The following is a 21,582-nucleotide window of genomic DNA, read 5'->3' as shown; positions in this document are numbered from 1 at the left end:
CTCCTTCCAATCAGAAGTTCAATGACTTATCCTTTAATTTACTCACTTCCTTATTCTCCTGCTTATTCGCCTATTTTTACCCTCTCTCACTTCCATTTACTCACTGACTGCTCTGCTTCCACGCTCACTCTTGGGCACATTCACCTACATATCCATTCAATTACCGTTGCTAACTTATTTGCTCACTCACTTACTAACTCATGCATTTATTCACTTACTCTCACTCATTGACTTTGACTCACTTGCTTCGTCACACACTCTCTGACTCATTCACTTACTTACCCATTCAATGACTCGCTAACCCGTATATTTACTTAATCATTCACTCACACTTATTTTTGTTCACTCACTGATTGCTGGCTTAGTCATTTACTTTTACTATTATGTATACGCTTAATGAGCACTGAAGTCACATCTTGAGCAGCCCTTGGTGTCCAACTTTGCTCTTCTGTTGCATTATTTGATGTCCTCGTTGATGATCCCTGTTTGTTGTCTGATCTTTATATTTCATGTGATTTCACATATAATAAACCAAATCCACCTTTTCTACCGATGACACACACAATTCACTGGTTTTGTGCCATTGTTATTAGCATCTATGACTTTTTAGTAAAAGTCTGTTCATGCTGGAAGTCAACCGACCAAAATCTTTGAAGTCCGAAATCTTTTTTTTCACCCAACAGCTCATTTGGAGATTGCTTGGGCAATTAGTCCTCCATTACTCCCCCTCAAACTGCTTAGCAAGTGACGGCTAATACAGCTGAATTTCAGCCTTCTTCTAAAAATGTGGTCAGTGAAGGTCAAATTGGGTATAAAAAAAGAAGCTTGAATCGTAGCATCAGAATCGCTAGTCTAGTTCAGTTTCCATTTGTGTTATTTCGTAGAATATCAGTTCATTTTCAGTGCAGTGAGAATTTGTTTTAAAGTTCTCAATCCACCTTCAGCAAGGAAGGTTATATGTATTTTTTATGTCTGCAATTAAGTCAGATGAAATACATGAATTATACAAAAATGTATAAAAAGCCCAGAGAACAGGATAAAATACAGATCTTAAAAACATATGACAATTGTGTATTTTAAGATGCTGAGTCATAATATTTTGACCAAGAAATTGCTTTAATGCATCTTTCAACGTCATATTTCTAGATGTAACAACTTACTGAACCGACATAAAGACTCACTAAATTCAATTTAGTTCAATTCAGTTTGATGAACATTACAGCAGTTACACCATTGTCAGAGCACAGAAATACCGAATATAGAGCAAACCATTACCCATATCAAATAATCTCTCAGATTTTCGCAAAAGGGTCAGTGAGAGTGTGTATCAATGTGTTCACTTAACAAATTTAAAAGGGTTGCTCTATTGCTCATTCACTTACTCTAAACCACTGTCTGACTCTTAATTAGCCGTTCGCTTACACTTTCTCTGATTTACTCACTCACTCACTCACTCACTCACTCACTCACTCACTCACTCACTCACTCACTCACTCACTCACTCACTCACTCATTTACTTATTCTCACTCATTCAGGTTCACTTATTTCCATTCACTTACTCACTTTCACACTAAATGGAACCTTTGCTATGTTTCTACACGGACGGTTAATGAGGTAAAACTGGAGAAACTGTACCTCTTATAATTCGATTTGGTTTATTTAAAAGTAGACATTTCTATTAATATATTTATTATGTCTGTGAGGCAAATATTCACCGCGATTCAGGTTGTTTTATTTATGTATCTGTGAAGAGAGATGACAGAGATGGCAGAGAGGGCCCTCTGTCTGTTTTCTTAATTTTACAATAGCACAGCGTTTTGTTGTTATTATGAATGTATACAAATAAAAGTAGACTCTTTACAGATTTAAGTGATGTATTTGCTCTTATTTGTACGATCAAAAACGGTATTATGAGGAAAAAATTTCAAGAATTGCACCGCGCGTTTGTCGACCTCAGAGGCTTAAATGTACACATCATGGCTGATTTTGGTGCTGATTTGAGACTTGGCGCATCATACTAAAGTAACAGTAAGTGTCTGGTTTGAAAATGTAAGAAGTAGAAAGTACAGATAGTTGTATAAACATTTAATAAGTGAAAGTAAAAAGTTGTCAGAAAAATAAGTAGTGGAGTAAAGTACTGATACCAGAAAAATCTACTTAAGTACAGTAACAAAGTATTTGTACTTTGTTACTTCCCACCTCTAATTATTATAATATAATAAATAATAAAAAATAATATAAAAAATAATAAAAATTATAATGCTGAATACATTGATGTGCATGAATTAAAATGAGTATTGAGTGTGTGTTGAGTTCAGGTTGTACAGTTCAGTAACATAGAGTTGAGTGAGTTTGAGTTTGGTACAGTTCTGTTCTGTGTGTTGAGGAGCCTGATGGCTTGAGGGGAAACTGGATGTGAGGCCCGAATGCTTTAGAATTTCTTTCCTGATGGTAGGAGATTGAAGTGTGTGCGTGAGGGGGTTGTGGGGGTTGTGTCAGAGATGGTACAGTTCTCAAACCAGGCAATTATGCAGCTGTTTAAAATGCTCTCTATAGTCCCTCTCTGTAGAACATGGTCAAGATGAGGGTTCTCAGCCTATTTAGGAAGTACAGACACTGCCGGGCTTTCTTGATGATGGAGCTGCTGTTGAGTGGCCAGGTGAAGGTAATTTGGTGCACAATTTCCTTGGAGGATATATCGATGATCAGTGGAGAATGGGCGCTCTGTGCTCTCCTAAAGTCAAAAAACATCTTTAGTTTTGTCAACATTCAGAGACAGATTGTTGGCTCTACTTCAGGCTGTTAGCTGTTACGCCTCCTCTCTGTATGCTGACTCGTCCTTCTTGCTGATGAGACCCACCACGATCGTGTCATATGCGAAATAAATGATGTGATTCGAGCTGTGTATTGCTACACAGCCGTTAGTCAGCAGAGTGAACAGCAGGGGGCTGAGCACACAGCCCAGAGGGGCCCCAGTGCTCAGTGTGGTGGTGCTGGAGATGCTGATCTGGACTGACTGAGGTCTGCCATTCAGGAAGTCCAGGATCCAGTTGCAGAGAAAGGTGTTCAGGCCCAGTAGGCTTAACTTCTCAATCAGGTGCTGAGGAGTGCATTACACAAGATTTCATAGATCCTAGCTATTCACACAATTTCTCTTTCATAGAAAAAAAAAATCAGTTAAATGTGAAAGCCGGGATGAATTTACTATGAACTACAGTATTTCCACAGAGCCAAAATAATGAATTAACACTACCATAATGGTAGCAAAATGACAAACATGAAAGCCACACACATCATTTCCTTGCTGACTTTGACATAGATTATAGCTTATTTTTCCACTCGAGTTATGTTTATGCCATCACACTGTGTAAATATTTCTAATTAAAAAATACTATGTAATGTTTGCATATTATATTAAAGCCCAAACGAGTCACCCATATTGACACGCACCATTTACATTCAGTTTAAAATGTAGATATGTGTTGAAGGGTTATGTTAAATTACCATCAGTGCTTTAAAATGCAATCATCAGAGCCTTTTTTACTGTAACATTAAAGTTTTTCTGTTTTGTGTTATTTCAGTAATTATTTACTGTATACTACATCTCTGTTGGCACAAAATGATTCATAGATGGTACTTTGGATATTGTAGATGTTCCAATAAATATGCCAAATGAGGCAGTAGTGTATATACTGCCTAATATATAGACCGCTTTAAATATCTGTATAGGTTTAATAAGCATATTTGAATAATGTATAAAATGAAAAATATATTGTTATTGGATGGTAGTTTTGAGTCATGTATATTCCACATTGCTTTGCATCAATCACACATTTTTTTAAGATTAATGTCACAATTTTGCAAAAAAAAAAAATAAGTTAGACCCTAGATAGACAGAAGATAGAATAAAGATTAAAAACAGTTATTAATGAAAGTAGATTCGCATTTCCACTTAATACATTTATAGATTGTGTTTATTTCAAGTTGCTAGTAATGCAGTTTACTTTTTATGGTCAGAATGAGCAGATGGAGCTAATTTTCTTAGCGTTATTTTCATCATCATATATTCCCTCGAGCAAGGCAAACATTTCTAGTACAAGCCATCAATTGAAAATGTACTCATTAAGTTGTTGGATTAAAGGAGATCACACATTAAAGTCAGCAAACATTTTTTTTTTTCCCATTCTGTTCATAGATTTTATGAAGACAGCTGCTGCCTGTTCCCATTCTCCAGATCTGCATTTAAAAAGTATCAGTTGTCCTTATCTGTAGCACTGATAATTATTTTCTTGGGATTAATGCTGAGTGGGATCTCCTTAGTGGCACCACATAAAAATAAGAAATATGTCTAGCAATTCTGATTTTGCTTTAGGTTAATGGTTAGTCTTTTTGGAGTTTTTAAAAATCTGGATCTTTTTTAACCATACATCGACTTTATGTGGAAGACTAAAGGATGCAATTTGGGGTCTAAGTAATGAACATACATTTATGTTAAAACTAAATTGCAATTTAATTTTATCGTCTGGTGAGATTTTTGATTGACAGCTCCTTGACCAGAAGTAGAATATTTGAGAGCACAAGAAATATAATTTGGGGCAAAAGTATTGAACGTAACTTCGTGTCAAACCGCATGAAATTAATGAGAATTTATGAGAAAATCACTGTGAAGCCCACCCCACATGAGAGGTTAGTGCTAGAGTGATGAAGGTAAACTTGGTGAAACTTGCAAGTGTAAGCTTATATTTAAATGCGATTGGCAGAAAGAAACTTTTAACCCTGATGTTTATTTAAGATTTTACCATTTTACATTTTTTGCTACTGAGTAGTGATGTGTCGTTCGTGAACGATTGTGTCCTTAATGTGACTCAGAAGAACATTCTCGAAGAGTGATTCGTTCATTTTCTACTAGACTTGCATGAGCAAAGCATCACAAAATCTTCTTGGGTTATGTACGGGAAACAGAATTGAGAAGTTTACCTACGTTTTTTTTTTTCACGTGACTCCCATATATGCTATGCAGTCAATTCACTGACTTGAGTAGTTGAGTAGTTCATCATAAATTGTTCGTCAACTATACATTTTGTATAGTTATAAATTGGAATTGCACCTCTGAACAACTGATCAATCAGACATGAGACCCAGTTTCATTTTACGTGACAAATGTAGGAAATCCTGTTCTCCACAGGTGCAATACAACTGCCTGTAATTCTGTATTGCAGTAGTAATCATTCTGTAATACAGAATTACAGGCAGTTGTATTGCACCTGTGGAGAACAGGATTTCCTACATTTGTCACGTAAAATGAAACTGGGTCTCAAGTCTGATTGATCAGTTGTTCAGAGGTGCAATTCCAATTCCCTTAGTTAAAAGTCATGGATAGCAGATTCTGTATTACAGATGTTTATATGGCATTGCAGGCAACAGGAAAAAAAAAATATGTATGTTAAAGTCTGATGATGAAAAAACACACCTTACAGCTCTGTAAGGTTTGAAAAAAAAAAAAGAGATGTGGCTATTTTGCCAAATCTTAATATACATGATTTCCTGATTTCGAAAAAGTAAGCAGAGGTTCATGGTTTATTATTATAAATAATATAACTGCCATGATAAATTCATATTGGTTTATATTGTCACCCAGAAAACAACATTCTTAATACAACTATAGTTAAATCATTTACCATAAAACATATTTATGTTAGAGCATATAATATATTTATAGGTTCAACCAATTTATAATTGGTTATCAAATTGTTTTACCAAAATTTGCTTCCATAAAACCATGACATTATAAATCATATTTGTTTTTGTAGTATAGCTTTGTAGCAGGATTAGGCTAAACCTTCAAAGGCATTTCAGTATCTTTCATGCATTTCGAGTAGTTAAATACCACTGCTTGTGTGGTGCGCTGCATGAAACCGTACAGGACATAATGTAACAATGTCCTGTCAAGATAATCAAATTAACTACTACATTAAATAAATAAAAGATATCACGCTGTTTCAGTCTAGAGACCAGTCCATTAGCCTGCGTTAGCAATGTGGGAGAGGTGATGGAAGAAAGAACAAAATGTGCTACAGCTGACACTGATTAGTGAGTTGTGTGTCACTTCCAACTGTGATGTCTTGAGCTCTGCTTATTTATAGTCCCTCTCTAAAAGTCTCTGTGCTTTCATTTACTGATATTTACATCTAGATGTGTTAAACAACTTAGACCAGTGGTCTAACCTATTTTGCACCACGGACAGACAATATTACTGTCAGACAATATTTTTACCGACCGTCCTTTAAGGTGTGGCGGATAAATACCCGGGGGACCACTGACTTAGACCATTGCACATTTTGTTTAAACCCACCTATTGAAACCTTTGAAGCATGTGACTGACCGGGGTGCATGTTGCAGAGGTGAGCCTTGTTAGAGTCATTGTTTAATTGATAATTTTGTATGTCTTTCCTTTGTCTTTCCTGAGTTTTACCTATGACGTCTGATTCTATTGTTAAATAAGGAAAACAAACATCAAGACAAGAAGAAAATATGACATTTTAAGTAAGACATTTTATGTGAGAGTTGTAGGGGAAAAAAAACTAAAAGCAAGTCAATGACCTCACTAACATCCTTTGCAGGGCACAGTTAAGGGTATCAGTAAAAAAAAAATCTAAGAAAGATAAGAGAGCTAGAAAAAAACTGAAGTAAAAAGGCATAAGATGGGATCTTCTCATGATCCAAAACATACCTTAAACACAGTGGAAGTAGTGTCAAATTTAGGAATTACATTGGCTGCTTCTGGAACTAATTCACTATTGATGATGAAGCTTATTATGTTAGCAACAGAATAAATGTACAATGCTAACACAGAACAGAATTGTCTCATTTAGCCTGGCGGATGTAAAAATAAAATGAATGAAATGAAAAAAAATAACTCAAAATAAATCACGCATCAAACAACAACCTTAAAATATAGACATCATTTTTTATCATGTTACATATTTGGAAGCTTCAAATAATTTCTACATGCTTGTTTGTAGACATTAGTGCTTATTATGACAGAAATAGAGTTTTGTAGTGATATTTATATTTTAATAGTAAATTGTCTTTCAAACCAATGTCTCTTTATATTTCTATTTTTAATTTACAGTAATCAATGGAAGACAAACGGTTTGGAGAGAACATAGTTTCTAACTACAATTTCATTCATTTCATGAGCTACAAGTTCTTCAAGTGTAGACTCCCCTTGATTCAATCATTGCTATTCAGTGACAACTAGCAATTGTAACAGCAATGCCATTGATGTTATTCCATTACTGTAGAAGTGCTTCTACCACTAGAAAATTAAAAAAAAGTATTTATGTCAGGTATCAATAGTGGTTTATGGAAAAATATTTCATTTCCTCGTTTCCCCCAGTGTTTAGTAGATTGCATGTCTTGAAGGAGATACCCAATAAAAACGTTTGTAGCGATGCATGATAAGTAAAATATTACTAGTATTGATTCTTAACTGCTTGTGATTTTTGTGGCAGAATTACTTATATTTAATCTAATTATTATTAATGAGATTTTTTAACTGGTGTGATATTTCACCCTTTTTGTCTTGAATGTTGGAGATTAGTAAGCCGGTTGTACGCAATACTCCATGAATACCGTACAATAGGACAAATAATGTTTATAGACATTTAAAAAAAAAAAAAGCTAGAGCACATTGTCAGGGATCCACCAGCCACACCTTCACCTAACCCACCTATCACTCCAAGCAGCTCTCCTACCTACTAATCATCTACACCTGGCACTCATCAGCCCCCTCGCTATATAACATCCGTTCACCCACCAGCTCATTGTCCGTTCTACAGCTTAGGCTGATGAACATTGCTGGACTACCCAAGCTACGAACACTACGTTTCTGGTTTGGTCCTTCTTGTTTGCGGGACTCTATTAGTTCTTAGAACTTTCTGGTCATAGCTTTCACCAGGTTTAGTAAACCTGGAGTTTTTGTTCTGGTTGCCGTTTTCTGCCTTCCCCTTTTGTTCTTCATTAAAAACCTTTGTGAATTGCACTTCGGTATCTGGCACGTTCTTCCGCCTGACACACATACACTGGGCATAAAGAAAACCACAAATTTATGAAAGCCTTATTAAGCGTTTTATTCCCAAATGTCCCAGCTTAAAGCATGAACATATAAGGGTGGATAAACAGCAGTGTAGATAAATATTGTAGTGTGTTGTGCAACTGGCTTTTCAGATCAGATATACTGTACTGTTAAAGTAGCTAAACTATATAATTACTTAGTTGCTTTCATTATAGTTTTTTATATTATAGTCTATCAATGGTTAATTTACCATTTCAGGATTTGTTTGATTTGACTGAAGGCCTTTTACATGATTATATGGCAATGAGATGTAGACGCTTAGCATTAACACCCATTCTGTATGCGTTTTTTCCCAAAACTGCTACAACAAAATTGAAAGCAAACAATTGTCCATAATACCGTTGTATACTGCTGAATAAAGATTTTACTTCAGTGGAACTTAGCTCTCCAAACATGTTCTAGCATGGCATGTCCCTGTGCACAAAATGAGGTCTATTAAAACATAGTTGAAGGTTGAAGTGAGAAAAGTTTAGTGTCCTGTACAGAGCCCTGACCCCAATCCCACTAAATACATTTGGGATGAACTGGAATATCAACTTTATGCCAAGCTTGCTTTCTAGACGTCACTGCGTAGCTCGTGAAATAGAATGACCAGAAATCCCTGCAGCCACATTTGAAAAACGAGTTAAAACCTTCTGTAAAAGCATAGAGGATATGCAGCAAAAAGGGAAATAACTCAACTCAATATAAATATCTGATTTATGAATGGATGTTCAAGGATCTGGAGTCCTTTTGGTCATATAGGAAATCTTGTGAAATATCCTCTATATTTGACCAGCTGAGAGTGCAGTTCCAATGTGTATTTTTGCATGTGTATTTTCATTAAGTTCTAATTGTTTGGTTTATTTTCATATTATTTATTTGCTTATTTACCGTTAGCTCAGATGGGTAATCTATTTTTGAGATTTTCTTACATTTTAGGAACTTTTATGTGACAAAGCAGAAAAGCTTTCTTGCCATCAAACTATTTCAAAGGCCCAGGCACTGGCATGAATAGGTGCAGAGATCAGCTCCTGATAAAACTAAAGGCAGATCAAATCGAGCCCAAAATATTAAAACTTTAGGTACATAAGAGTAATGCATGGGGTCCACCAGGTTTTATGAATGTATAAAGTGCTTGCCTGAGATTATAAATTAATTTTCCCACAATGGTGGACTACTCATTTGTCTACTATTGCATTTTTATTGTTTTCTTGAAGTTTTATGAGTTGTTGGAAGTGGGCCTCTACCCTATAGCATATGATATGATAATTTTGGAGGTACATATTAAGCTAATTGGTCATTTTCCCCCTGTGTGATTTTTTTCATTTGTAGGATTACCACCATCATTTTTCTTATTCAAATGGACAGGGAGGGTTATGCACTGTGTGATTATAGAGTGGGATTAGGAAGTAAGTGATTTTAGAGAGAAAGAGATTGGTTACACACTGGTTGATTGTCGAGTGGGTGGTTTTAAAGTGTGTGATTTTACAGAGGGAAAAACAGAAAATGGAAAATGGTCTAGTTATCATAAGTAAGTGGGTGATTAGGAAAAGGAAAACCCACTGGTGCTTAGTAAATGTGCGTATGGGTGTTTAACAGTTACATGTAATGTTAATTGATAATCATTATTTAACACAATTCTGTGATGGTTGTTGTATTAGCATTAACCACTCTCATCTCATTTATCATGGCCTATAAAATGTATTTAAACAGTTGGGATGGGGTAATAAATGCCTGCCTTAGAACTGTGTGTAAGAGGTGTGTATGAGGGCCTGCCTCCATTGCTGCTTGTGGAATATATACTGTAAATTATAATTTTTAAAGGAAAATAAATCTTTACCCTCATGTTATTGACACTGATGTAGTTTTACTTAGCCAATTAAGACGTATCTGTCGATGCATATTTACAGTGGTGTAATGTTTTTGCAGCTTGTGAAATATTCTATTTAAATGCAGTGTAATAACATTTTATTATGTTAATTTAAAGGTAGAGAACAATATATAAGATATAGAGAATATACACTATATGAACAAATGTATTGGAACCCCTGACCTTTCCTGCCATATGTTGTTGTTCTTCAAAATGTTACCACAAAGTTGGAGGCACACAATTGTATAGAATGCCTTTGGATGTGGTATAATAAAATTTTGAGTTCACTTCAACTAGGAAACAGAAACCTGTTCCAGCATGGCAATGCACCTATGCACAAAGAAAGCTTCAGGAAGATATGGTTTATATGGTTTGGAGATTTTGAGTGGACTGCTATAGAGCTCTGATTTCAACCCTACTGAACACCTTTCAGGTGACTTGGAACACGTACTGCACCCCAAGCCTCCTCACCTACATCGGTACCTGACTTTACTAACACAAATGCCCACAAGCACACTCCCAAATCAAGTGGAACATCTACACAGAAGAGTGGAACAAATCACGACTAAATGTGGAATTTGATGCAGTAAAAGCACATACCATACTTATGACCAGGTGTCTGTAAACTTTTGCCAATATAGTGTGTGTGTGTGTGTGTGTGTGTGTGTGTGTGTGTGTGTGTGTGTGTGTGTGTGTGTGTATCAGTGGCGAGCCATGCATTTGGTACCTGGTCCTTCAGTGAGGACAGACTTAATCCACCTTTTAATACCACCACTATCACATCGCAATTATAGAAACCATCAATACTATACAAAAACAATATAACAACGCGTGGCCTTAAAGAGAGAGAGAGAGAGAGAGAGAGAGAGAGAGAGAGAGAGAGAGAGAGAGAGAGAGAGAGAGAGGCATTTTGTGTATGGAGGGTGAATACCATTTTACTAAAGCAAGAAACCCAGTTAAGACAATTCCAAACCTCTACACTACCAGCTCAACTGTGCCACCTACATCATCTGGAGCAGTTCAGAATCAATATTTGTCTAATAACATGACAAAAACATTAAAAATTTAAATAAAATACAACCTACTCACCAGAGACTCATAATTTGCACCGCTCCTCAGAGGCTGTAAGACAATGGTATCGCTCGTTTTCACTGGTCTGGAAGTGGCAAACAAACTCTTTTCTGGGCTGAGACAAGCTAGCTAGCTTCGGGGTTGGCCAACCTCCTCATGGTGTCTAGCTTTTCTTCAAAATGTATTTTTATAAATGTCCAAGACCAAATAAATTTTTCTTCCTCCATAGGCACAAAAAAGTCTAACTCAGATGTATCAATGTGTTCAGAGCGCTACAGACATGTTTTGCAGTGGCTGTAACAGTTTCCCTCTGACCAACCAATCAGAGGAGGGAAAAATGCTGACTCTATTCTGGGCCAGCTAGCTGCCCTGTGAAGTGAATATGAAATCTGATTAAACAGACCTGTTGCTAATAGTCTCTATGGCCAAAGAGCCAGCAGTACAGACTTTGCAGGCCCTGGGCAGATTAGATTGACATGGCAGCACATAGAGCCTGAAATCTTGGACAAAAAATCTAACATCCACATACACGTACTGAAGCAGTGCAGCCAAGAGAAACATTACAAAATGAAGAGAAGAAACTGTTGGAAATAAATTAATAAAATTTCATGGAACAAATATTTAGGAAGAATTTAGGTTGTAAATGTAAGTCAGTGCTTCTGATAGTGTTTAGGCCAGCAGAGTATATACAGTGGTGTGAAAAATTGTTGGCCTGATTACTTATGTTTTTGCATGTTTGTCACACTTTAATGTTCCAGATCATCAAGCAAATTTAAATATTAGTAAAAGATAACACAAGTAAACACAGCATGCAGTTTTTAAATTAGGGTTTTTATTATTGAGGAAAAAAAAAAGTGCTTGCCCCCCTAAACCTAATAACTGGTTGGGCCACCCTTAGCAGCAACAACTGCAATCAAGTGTTTGCAATAACTTGCAGTGAGTCTGTCACAGTGCTGTGGAGGAATTTTGGTCCACTCATCTATGCAGAATTGTTGTAATTCAGCCCCATTGGAGGGTTTTTGAGCATAAACCACCCTTTTCAGGTCAAGCCACAGCATCTCAATAGGATTCAGGTCAGGACTTTGACTAGGCCACTTCAAAGTATTTATTTTGTATTTCTTTAGCCATTCAGAGGTGGACTTGCTGGTGTGTTTTGTATCAGTGTCTTTCTGCAGAACCCAAGTTGAATCCTTCTTAAAAAAATTTAAGAAATCAGGTAGGGGCAAACACTTTCACACCACTATATATATATATATATATATATATATATATATATATATATATATATATATATATATATATATATATATATATATATACACATATTTACGGTTATAATTATACAGAAATCATACAGAATGTACGGGGTGGAGCGGAACTACAGGATGATTACGTGCAGTAAAAGCAGTAAAGCATCAGTGAGACATCAGTGTCAGTTCACTGCAGTGGAGAGTAGAGTGGTAGTTGTATGAAAAATATAGCCCTGAACCTTCTGGTTCTGGTGCAAATGTCTTTGTATCTTCTACAAAATAAAAGGAGGTTGACTGGGATGGGAGGAGTCCCTGCTGATGATGCATGATCTGAATAGAAACTACTGTATTGAATATGCTCAATGGCGGGGAGTTCGGGAGCAGTGATACATTGGGCAATTATTACAGGGCGTTCCTTTCACACGCTGTAGAGCTGATATACCACACTGTAATAGAGTAGGTCAAATGCAGTCATTTTCTCATTATTCCTATACAAATTTCCAAATTCCACACAACGTTCAGATTAAACAAGATGGTTAGAGGCAATTTATGAACAACATAAATTATTACAATCTTTGATTACTCTTGAATGTTAATTTTAGACCCCAAACTAAAACTTTACAGGTGCCTTGACACTAATAAAACTCCTCTAAAACAATGCTTTTACCAGGTTTAATATGTTTATATGATGTAATATAAAGTTTTGGGAAAAAATAAATGGTTTCATAAATTTCTTGAAATTTGCATTTTAATGTAATGGCTACAAATATGTGTGCAATATCTTTAAATACATTGTGTACTCAAGTACACAACTATCTATTTGAGTCCCTTGTGGCCCAACATGATTGGTCTGTTCTGCATGCTTGATTCTATAAAGGTTAGAATTTTGAGCATACCCTGGTCAACTATTACACAAGCTGAAATGCATGCACTAATTAGTGAGTGTATATTAGTGTCAGATAAAAACACATGCACAGACTGAAAGTTATGCCCTAATTGGTGAGTGTATGTGAATGTCAGATAAGAGATATCAGACTCAGCGTCTGTGTTTGATGGTTCCCTTGGCTTTGTACCCTGTAAACAGCTTCCCTGGCTTGCTGAGATTTACCATGTAAAACTTTGCTTTTATGTTAATAAGTCCCTTCTGGTCGCCGGTTGTTGACTTATCTTGCACATGGCCTATGGAGAGTTTTGATCTTGCACCTGAACTTTCATTCTTTTTGGAGCTGGTGGGTTTTCTTCCTGTTTTTCTTCTCCATGAATAATTAACGGTTCCAGTTTTTACCATGCACATTGTTTTTTGTTTTTTTTTCACGTTGCAGTTTGGTTATTTGCTGCCCCCTTTTTAAGCATAACATACACCACTGGTTTCTAGTATTTGGGTTGTCACTGTGCACAGTTTGGATTTTGCAGCTGAAGCTTGAACTCAGCCACTTTAATGTCACATGACTGTCTGACCTGTGTCACATTTGTCATTAATGAGCAAATGTATTAAAATCACACCCTGCACATCAGCCATTGTTTTGCCTTTGTCTTGCACTCAGGTTGTGTTTATTTTGGTTCTTTGTCTTACCATTTTGTTGTCTTTTTATGCAATGCACTATACATTAACCTGAAAAACTGTTATTTTTCTTATTACATTTAAAGGAGAGGAACAATGCCCTCCTGGTGTGTTTATTGCTACAACAATGAAATGAATAAAAAATGAAACTAGACTCTATAACAGGAAAAACAGGACTTTTACACTCAAAAGTCCTTCCATATATGTGAACAATTTCTCTGTAAAACATTATTATTATCCCTGTTACACATATTATAACTCAAAATTCTCTGTTAAACAAGTAATGATTTGACTATTGTTAACGTATGATGTCATAGTACATGTCGGCTTAAAACTCCAGGGTCCCCAATGAAAAAGGACCTAGGGCTGTCATTGATGTGTTCTGTGACCAGGCCCACTATAATGACTGCAGTAAAAGAGCAAAGCATAATATGAACAGTATGGCTTTATAATGTGCAATAGCTAATTTGATATGGAATAATATGGTCCTCTAATGTTTAATAGCTAATATTCATTCTCTGTACTCTTTACTGAATCTGCTTCAGGGAAAATTAGTTCCATATGCTATAATGTAGAGGGAGTGGTGGCTCCAGCGGTTAAGGCGCTTGGTTGCCGATTGGAAGGTCTGGGGTTCAAGCCCCGGTATCGCCAAGCTGCCACTCTTGGGACCTTGAGCAAGGCCCTTAACCCTCTACGCTCTGGGGGTCCCTTACGAGGGAAATATCAAGGTCCGTGACGTCGGAGTGACGTGGGGCCGCCTTCCCGTTGGCTCACCACCTGCAGGAGGGACCGTAAGGGACGGTGCTGTGAGGATTGGGCAGCAGTCGAAGGCGGGGGCCTGCTTAGACTGCTGCCCCCGTGACCCGACTTACGGGAAATGAATGCTATAATGTAATTTATGGTTTTCGTTATAAAAAAAAAAAAGTTTATACAGTTTATATATAAATATTTTATATTCATTTGGACAAGTTACCTTTTTACAGCCATTGGGTCGATGGTTTGATCTTCCAGGTTCTCCAGTTTCCTTCCACCTCCAAAAAGAGTAGATCAACTGTGCTAAAATGGCCAGAGTGTGGACGTGTGTATGTGTGGTACCTTGCAATAGACTAGCTTTCTATTCAAAGTGTGGTACAAGCTTTGGACCCACTATGTTCCAAGGCCTTGTTTCTTTGATTAGCTTATAATGATGATTGAAGATGATTAAAAGGAATCAATAAACAAGTAAATGACTGAATGAATAAATGAATGATATTCAGTATAAACATAAATATGACCTTTTAAAAAAAAATTATATATAAAAAATGGTGGCAGTTGATCAATTGGCAAATGATTTAATGCAGTGGTGGCTCAACTGTAAAAAATAATATGAAAAAAATCAAAAGGCCAGGTGTTCATGCCCCTTAATACTGCTAAGTTGCCACTGTTAGAGCAAGAACCTTTATCCTCACTGTATCATAGCTGACCTGTGCTCTAAACCCAGCTTCCTAACAATCTGCAATATGAGAGGAAAAGACATTCACCCTTCTGTAATGTACATGTATGTAACAATTACATTTTAAGTAATCTAAGTGAATGATGGACTATGTATATGTGAGGACAAATTTTTATTTTTTTTTATTTTTACCTAATTAAGAAAATGTTATGTTACTGGACTTAATCTAAGTGGAAAAGACTAACATACAGTATTTATCATTCTGTATAGGAACGTGTTGTCAGTCACTACGGGTGACTGGGTGAGTGAGGACCCAAATGCAGGATGCGACAGGGTTAAGGAGAAAACAGGCTTTAATAAAGACACACTGAGCAATGGGGCAAGGCAAAAACACAGTCCAAAAAACAGTCCAGGGTCTGAAATACAGGCATACAAGGCAATGCAGGGAAAGACAAAACCAAAAAACAGTCCAAGATTCAGAGAGTCAGCAAACAGAGCAATAGAGGCTGAGAAAAAAACAAACGAAAAACAGTCCACAGTCCAAAGCAGAACAGGGAAGGTAGAGCAGAACAGGATCAGGGTAGCCAGGGCAGGAGCAGGAATCAGTGACAGGGCTGGAAAACAGTAACCAAACCAGGCAGGGTTCTCAAACCAGTACTCTAGGGGTCAAGAAATCCGGTGAGATAATCTGCAAGATGGCCGCCAACACGGAAGTGCGTGCCACATAAAATAAGATATATATTTATTTTGTTCCACAGTGGGGAAATGTCAAATATATACAGTACAGTGTATAAATACAAAGTGAAATACAGTAGTTTCCTTTTTAAACAAATCACATAATAGGTAATATTGCACTGACGAAATTGTTAAAGTGTTATTGAGGTTGTTATTGCACAAAATTGTGAGGTATTTTTCTACACATATTAATCTTTTATATGTAATAGCTCTATGTATGTGTTTATAGGCCTAGATTTGCTACTCAGGTGTTCCTGCATTTAATAAAGCACTTCACAGTCCCTTAGGATTTGAGAGTGACTGTTTAACAATCACCATTAAGGTGTATCATTTGGTTTGTTCTCGGGCAATATTAGTGAGTAAACTGTAATAAAACTCCAGGTATTTAAAACATTTGACTGACAGTGTACATATAATATTAACCAAAATAAATGGCAGCAATTTCTTCTTATTAGTGACTGTTGTCTTTGTTATCTGTATATCTGTTCAGTCACTGTTGTCATTGTCGCAGTCACATTGACTGATGAAGCAGTTTGTGTGATCACTGTTCATTGATGCAATCACTACATTAGTGCATTCAAGACAGCAATTTAGGATAAAAAGCTATGTCTTCAGCATTCTTTCAAGATGTTATGCCCATTATTAGTTGAATCTCTTTGTCACAGAGTAACATCTCTGTAGGATAAAAGTAATTCTACGCCAAATAGATTTATATATTGCAATTTCAGGAAAAATTGCAGGCCGTGATGCAAATGACTATTCTTTCTTCGTTGTGGTAAAATAAATTCTAATACATATTAATGAACTGCTTTTAATATTTTCTGTTACTTAAGTTAACTGAAGATTAAAATGATTGTATATGGTTAAGTCTAGGGTCCTATTTTTTTTAGCAGCTGAATACAAGATCATTCTAGGAACTTGTTTATGTAGGACACTAATTACCTGTTTGTAATTTTCATATTGCCCAAGGAAGACAATCTGCGTGTTATGTATTCTAGTGCTCGGAAGAACCATTCAGCTCTTGCCCCACATGTAATGACATTTTATAATAACATTTATGTAATTAGTTGACATTAGTTAAGAACAAGATGCAATTCTTTACTATACTAAACTGCGTGTCATTATCAAATTACACATTTGATAACTGGTATTCTTATCTTGATATTTATATATCTTATATTAGTTTAAGCTAGTACAGACATTTCTTGGTTGTTTTCAATAAACATAGTTTTCTGAGAATATCATAACAATGGATACAATTTGATATCATAAAAAAACATTAAAAAAAAAAGGAAACCTTTCCACATAGCGAAAAGGAAGAACTGGGATGCCATTATTTTGAACAAAAAATACCATAGAGGTGGTCAGATTTACTGACCTTCCAGAACTGCTTTATTCTGGCTTACATTGCTGAGGTTTACTTTAAATGCCTTTTATATGTTGAGCATCCAAGTTTTATAGAATATATTACATACTGGTTCAAACAAACAAACAAAAATATCTGTAGAATCGAGTTTGGTCAAGAGTATCTGGGGGATTAGGATAAAAAAAGGAAAAAAAAAAAGTCCTACACACACCTAAAGCTTAATGTAATCCTTTAGCAATGGCACAAGAAAATTCCTCCATGCCACAACAAGTCCAATGTTGACCAGTGGATTGTGTCCAATTGAAATCAATAACATTAAGAGGAATCAATAATAATAACCTAAGATTGGCTGATAGCCTTATATCAAGTTTCAAAGAGATTTCCACACATCGCAATTTAAACTTTCTAGTGGCTTGTACAAAGCTGCATATACAAATATCCAGGCGATAATTTCAATTCACCACCATCATGGATACAACATAGATTTTATAAGTACGTGTGCTTTGAACAATATCAGAATGATTATTCAGTCCAAAACCATTAGTGAACAAAACTAATTCAAAATCTGACATTTCAAATAAATGAAAACTAAACCGCAACTATAATGTCCACCTGTAATACGAACAAAAACTACGAAGAATTTCAGAGAATATATATTTTTTTTTTTACATTTTAGATGGTTTCATTAATTCCTTAATGGAACACGCAGTCATATTTTTGTGTTCCAGAGAGCTGTTAAGCATTTAAAAAAACTTGTTTGATAAAAACCTTAAGCTGCAGTAAAATGGTTAAATTCAACATGATTTTTGTAAATGATTTTCTTAGATTAGGTCCATCCTATATGTCTTTTCACTTATTCTATTTGTCAAATACACATTTTCATACACTATTTGGACCAAAGTATTATGACACCAATTTCTTTTTCTTCCCCAAATTGTTACCATAAAGTTGGAGGAACTGAATTGTAAAGGATATCCATGAATTCACTTAAACTAGGAGACTCAAACTTGCTCCAGCATATCTGTGGCTTTGTGCAAAAAAGTGAGCTCCATGAAAATATGGTTTACATGGGTTAGGGTAAAAGATGTTGAGTGGTCTGCTGGAGAGCTCTGACCTCATCCCTACTGAACACCTTTGGGAAGAATTGGAACACTGACTGCACCTCAGCCCTCCTCACCTACATCAGTACCTGAATTTAAACACCCTTGATACCCTGAGATACCCTGAGATTCTCTGAAATTCTTCCACGTTTTTGTCCGTATTACAGGTGGACATTATAATTGCGGTTTAGGTTTCATTTATTTGAAATGTCAGATTTTGAATTAGTTTTTTTACACGAAACATTTGTCTATTAAGTGTAGCTTAAGGCTTTTAATAGATATAAGAATCTAAAATAATACTTAAACTACGCTAAAGAGTAATGATGTTTCGAAAGATAAAAATGAAATCAAAAGACATTTATGGTTCTAAAATGTCATTCAATACAACTTATGAAAAAACTTGGGCCATTACAGACAGCATGATTTTTTCCAGTGCACCTACTGGAGGGTAGTGAGGTGTGTTGTGTGTGATGTACAGCTGGATATAGTGAAGAAGCATATCATATTCCAGAGCTGTCATAGTGCAATATTGAAAATGTTTCCCATCATTTAACACACGACATAGAAAAAAGGGAACAAGAACAGGCCCTCTCCTGTCGTTTTCTTGAAACTGATTCAACTTCCACTGTGCATTTGTTCTTAAAAAAAAAAAGAAATTAAATTAAATTAATTAAAAAGATGCAGATGCACTACTGTTGATGTCGTCAAAATTTTCGAAAAAAAATAACAAATTAGTAGAAGATTTTATTTCTTGATACTGCTTTGTTCGTTTACATTCTGGCATAACGACGTTTACAACCAGCACTGAAAGAATTTGATGAATTGCAAGAGGTTATCCTACATGTCTCCCATGTTCTACTCATTTTTGCATATTTTCTTTAATGAACATAATTCACATTCATGCCTACACCCTTCTTTTGTGCTCATAAAGGACCTTAAGTTAACGTTTATGACACTTCAAAATGCAATTTTGACTATTGGGAAGATGAAGGACATGGACAAACAGGCTAGTAAAACAGCAAGTAGATCCTAATGTGCTAGAAAAATGCATAAAGTACCAATGTGGTGCAATGTGGGAATAATAAGCATACAGAAACATGCCCAAGAGCATCGGGATTTTTCAAAGATTCCCCAGAAACGTCAAACGTCACTTCCCAGTGCAAACATCACTCCTAATGCGTTGGAGTCAAGCCATTACTATGGTTTCAAGATAAGAAAGGGCTTCAGGGTGAACTGAAATGTAATAACTACATGTATTTCTGTTCTCTGACTTTAACTCTGAGGTACAAACAAAAAAAGATTCTTAAGGGATAGAAGACATTAGATATGTTGTGCTTAATCAAGGTCAAATCCGTGTGGTTAACAGTGGCAGGATGAGGCTTTTTATTATCCACATACTGTATATGCACAATAATATTCGATTATCCTGTTGTTTCTGCCAAAATGAAGCTAAGAACTTGTGGATTGAAGACACAAGATGGTCTCATAATATTAGGTGGGTATTTCTTGATGGTCTGAAATGTTTAAAAGTGTAAATTTGAATGTAGTTGACACAGCTGAAGAATGGTTCTGGAGAATACAAGGACAAGGACTAGAGATAGACTCGATGCATAACACCCACTATGCCAACCTGCTTTCCTCTTAAAAAAAAATAAAAAATACACGATGTTGGGTTTACATTTTTTTTTTGTAAAATCCAATATCTCAACTTTTTTAAACCCACTACCTCGACATGCCGTTTCTTTCTATTTGTTAGTTTGTTTCTTTTTATTTATTCAATTTTTAATAAAACCCACTGTGTCTCAGCCTGGGCTGAAAATGGCTGACTAAGGAGGATAAATTGATTTGGTCTCAGACATACTTAAAAATTTTTAAAACTTTTCCAGAAAATCGAGACATCGTGAGGAGAGGTCGGCCAACCCCAATGCTATCTAGCTTGTCTCAGCCAGGGAAAGGGTTTGTTCGCCACTTTCAGACCAGTCCCTACCACTTGCTTCCAGCCTCTGATAATTGTTGCAAATTATACTGCTGGTCATGCCTGTTATTTGCAAGTGATCGATTTGGTGTTTGAAGTCACAGAAGTTTTGCAAACTTGAGTTGTCTAAACAAGGGATCGGAGCGACCCCGATCCACGGCGGTGCACTTGCAGGTTGCAGTGCGTTTGTCTATAGATAATCTCTGGTCAGTATGATGTATTTTATTAAAATTTTGTTGTTTTTGTCATGTTATTGGATAAATATTGATTCTGAACTGCTCCAGATGATGTAGGTGGCACAGTTGTAGTGTAGAGGTTTACACTTTTTTCTCGCACTTGCGAGTTTATATCTCATAATTCTGAGAAAAAGTCAGAATTGGGGGAACTTATTTGCAACAATTTTGTAAGATCAAATTGAGAGATAAAATGTTGCAGTTACCTTTTTTTTTTTTAATATAGTGGCGAAAACGGGCTTCCATACATACCAGTTGTATATAACAAATGTGACAAATACAATTTTAATTTGGTTGTTTTTAAACTTTGCAGGGTGTGTGCTTTTAGTGAAAAGTTAAACTTTGATTTATCTATAATGAATTATCTATGTGAATGGGAAAATCATGGGAATTTTAAAATAATGAACTATAAAGAGATATAAAGAGAAGTAAACCTACTGTAGTAGAAATAGAAATGCGAGGACTTGAGTTGTCTTTCTAGCAATCTTGTATCTGTAGATGTCGAATCGAACTTAATAAATGTCCTTTCCCAGTACTCGGACTCTCCTATATATTTTTATTTAGCTACGTGTCTCAACATTAGACAGCTCGGCAGATGGGCTGACACCTCGTGTCAACACGTAAAAACGGTCCCTTACGTTCCAATTAGTCTAAAATAACATGACAATGTCTAACAAGTGTAGACTTCATTTGATGTCTCTGAGCGTTAATGGTCTGTATTGGCCAATTATTTGGAAGTGTGTTATGAAGGACAAACTTGACATCTGCTTTTCGACACATGTAATGGGAAACATGAGAAGCCTTTTAGGATATGAGAAGGACAAAAATTATTTTTCTCCTTTTACACCACATTTCTGGCATGTGTGTTG

The 21,582-nt window shown here is 35.9% G+C and overlaps 1 protein-coding gene and 1 long non-coding RNA gene across 4 annotated transcripts in view; one reads left to right on the top strand and one right to left on the bottom strand.

The window, feature by feature from the left end:
• Positions 1-18,568, bottom strand: part of LOC310730450 — a 198,309-nt gene extending 179,741 nt beyond the window's left edge. Inside the window, exon 1 of the long non-coding RNA XR_014534837.1 lies at positions 18,531-18,568. This is a non-coding gene — a long non-coding RNA (uncharacterized lncRNA). The remainder of the gene's footprint in view (positions 1-18,530) is intronic.
• grik4 (glutamate receptor, ionotropic, kainate 4) overlaps positions 1-21,582 on the top strand; it is a 454,114-nt gene that overhangs the window by 71,758 nt on the left and 360,774 nt on the right. The window lies entirely within an intron of this gene.

This window comes from Silurus aristotelis (genome assembly GCF_946808225.1).
Source record: "Silurus aristotelis genome assembly, chromosome: 8".
NCBI lineage: Eukaryota > Metazoa > Chordata > Actinopteri > Siluriformes > Siluridae > Silurus > Silurus aristotelis.
This window is presented reverse-complemented; position numbering and strand designations above follow the sequence as displayed.